This window comes from Gossypium arboreum, chromosome 8 (genome assembly GCF_025698485.1).
Source record: "Gossypium arboreum isolate Shixiya-1 chromosome 8, ASM2569848v2, whole genome shotgun sequence".
Taxonomy (NCBI): Eukaryota; Viridiplantae; Streptophyta; class Magnoliopsida; order Malvales; family Malvaceae; genus Gossypium; species Gossypium arboreum.
The window spans coordinates 31,883,066-31,886,075 of NC_069077.1; the positions used below are offsets into that span (position 1 = coordinate 31,883,066).

The 3,010-nt window shown below is 38.8% G+C and overlaps 1 non-coding gene across 1 annotated transcript; it reads left to right on the forward strand.

The window, feature by feature from the left end:
• Positions 1-2,230: 2,230 nt before the first annotated feature.
• On the forward strand, positions 2,231-2,335 carry LOC128279718 (small nucleolar RNA R71). Its single transcript, XR_008269915.1, has one exon. It is a non-coding gene; the product is annotated as a small nucleolar RNA R71 (small nucleolar RNA).
• The last annotated feature ends 675 nt before the right edge of the window (positions 2,336-3,010 follow it).

Here is a 3,010-nt window from a genome sequence, read left to right on the forward strand (position 1 = left end):
ATTCGCCCACGGTCCTAACGCACGACCGTGGTGACTTATCGCATCCCGTGTTGGGGAAAATTTTGCCCTATTTTCACATGGCCTAAGGCACACCCGCGTGCTTGGCCGTGTGAGTGTGGTAAAAATGTATTCAAGAGCTCCATTAGTAAGTTAGGTGTTTAAACACTTAAAATTTAAAGAAGTTAATACTATTAGTGCTCGGGTTGCCTCTCAAGAATCGCTTATTTATAGTCTATGCTCGACTTACCTCTCTGGTGATTGGTCATGGTGGTTCAAGGAGTTTCTACTCCTCATTCCTGCTATGAATCCCATCAGAATAAGGTTTTAGGCGGGTATTGTTTACCTTAAAGGTGCCAAATTTGGGATGACTTACCTCGACTGTACCAAATGGGAAAATGCTAAGTACCGTAAGAGGAATTTCTTCGTTCGGTTTGGCAGTGTCAATGTGAGGATCTGCGGCATCTAATAAAACTTTAACTCCAACCTTAAGTTGATTTGGTGAGGCATTGAGCTCATTCTGGCGTAGTTTTGGTTTATCGTGTTTTCTCGGTTTAAATATCAGCCATTCATCTAACTCCTCGATTCGTAACCTTCGTTCTTCATAGGTAGATTCTTTGTTGTGGATTGAACATGGCTCATGTTTTTCCTTCAGACTTATTTCCTGCAAAATAGGTTGCACTGTATGATCAGTCTTAGTAGAACAATTTGTACAATCAACTTCAATTTTTGATGTGTTGTTCAGGTTGCGAGCTTGAAGGTTGATTGTTTCGTCTCCTACACGAAGTGTGGGTTCACCTGTACCATCGTCAATAATTGTTCTAGTAGTTGCTAAAAGGGCCTTCCCAAAATTATAGGAACATTACTGTCCTCTTCTATGTCTAAAACAACAAAATCAATTGGAAATATAAATTTTTCAATTTTAACGAGTACGTCTTCAATGATACCCCTAGGAAATCTGACAGTTTTATCTGCTAATTGAATACTCATCCTAATTTGTTTGGGTTTCCCTAGACCTAGTTGCTTAAACAATTTGTAAGGCATAACATTGATACTAGCCCTTAGATTAGCCAACGCATTATTAACATCTAAATTACCAATTAAATAAGGAATCGTAAAACTCCCTAGATCTTTTAGTTTGTTGCGTAGCTTATTCTGAAGAATGGCTGAGCAAACCGCGTTCAGCTCCATATACGACCTTTCATCTAACTTCTGTTTATTTGCTAGAAGCTCTTTTAAAAATTTGACTGCGTTCGGCATCTGTGGAAGTGTTTCAATAAACGGTAGGTTAATATGTAGTTTCCTTAAAAGTTTCAGGAATTTACCAAATTGTTCATCTGAGCGGTCTTTCCTTGTCGCATTGGGGTATGGCACACGAGGTTTATATTCTGTACTTACCGATTTTTGTTCGTTTTGGCCTACCTCATTCTTACCTTCACTTACCACCGGTTCTGGCCTTGGTTTTGCCACTAACCCCTCCTCATCTTGAATGGAAATTGCATTGAGTTGCTCTATTGGGTTAGATTCAGTGTTGTTTGGCAGGCTACCTTGTGGTCGTTTAGAAATCAACTTGGCGAGATGTCCAATTTGAGTTTCAAGCCCTTGGATTGATGCTTGTTGATTTTTGAGTGCCATCTCAGTATTCTAAAAATGAGTCTCTGACACTGAGATGAATTTGGTTAGCTTCTCCTTAAGGTTCGGCTTTTTCTCCTGCTAGTATGGTGGTTGCTGAAAGCCTGGAGGGGGTGGTGGTTTTTGATTTCCTTGGCCTCTCCATGAAAAATTTGGGTGATTCCTCCAACCTTCATTGTAAGTATTGCTATAAGGATTGTTTTGAGATCGAGGATTATTACCCATGTAATTTAACTGCTCGTTCTCCATGTTGTGGCCATAAAGTGGGTACTCTGAATTGCTCGATCCACCTCCATTTGCTTCGCACTGCATTACTGGGTGAACTTGTGAAGAACTAAGAAAACCATCATTTTTCTTATTCAAGAGTTCTACCTGATTAGAGAGCATGGTGACCGAATTGACATTATAAACACCGGCTGTTTTCGTTGGCTTTGTCCTCATGACTTGCCACTGATAGTTATTTAGTGACATCTCCTATATAAATTCATAGGCATCTTCAGGTGTTTTATTATTGATGGTTCCGCCAGCAGCTGTGTCAACCATTTTTCGAGTCGAAGGATTCAAGCCATTATGAAAAGTTTGAACCTGTAGCCAGAGTGGTCACCCATGGTGAGGGCATCTTCGCAAAAGGTCCTTATATCTCTCCCATGCATCGTAGAGTGTTTCTAAATCCATCTGCACAAAAGAAGAGATATCATTACACGTAATTTAGCTGTTTTAGCCGATGGAAAATATTTTAGTAAAAAATTTTCAGTCATTTGTTCCCAAGTAGTGATTGACCCCTGTGATAACTAATTCAACCACTGTTTAGCTTTATTTCTCAAAGAAAAAGGGAATAACTGAAGGCAAATGGCGTCATTAGAAACACCATTAATTTTAAATGTATCACATAGTTCCAAAAAGTTTGCCAAGTGAGCGTTGGGATCTTCGTCCTACAAACCATCAAACTGAAAAAATTACTGTATCATTTGAATTGTGTTAGGTTTCAGTTCAAAAGTATTTGCAGCTACAGCAGGTCTAACTATGCTTGATTCAGTTCTTGTTAGCATAATCATACATAGTGCGCGGAGCAGGATTCTAATTTATTGGATTAACAGCAATCACAGGAGATATCAGGTTTTCCTGATTTTCATCCATCTCCTTGGTTGTGGTTTGAATATTGTCCTCTTGGTCGTTCTCTATATATCTTAAGCTTCACCTTATTTCTCTTCGGTTTCTGCGATCTGTGCGATCGATCTCACTGTCAAAAAGTAATGGTCCTGACGGGTTTCTTCTAGTCATAAACTATAAGAACCTGCCAAAAAAAGGGAAAAAGAAGAATAAGTAATAAAAATTAGAATAAAATTTAAATTGCAGTAAAAGTAAATGGCTAAAGTAATAA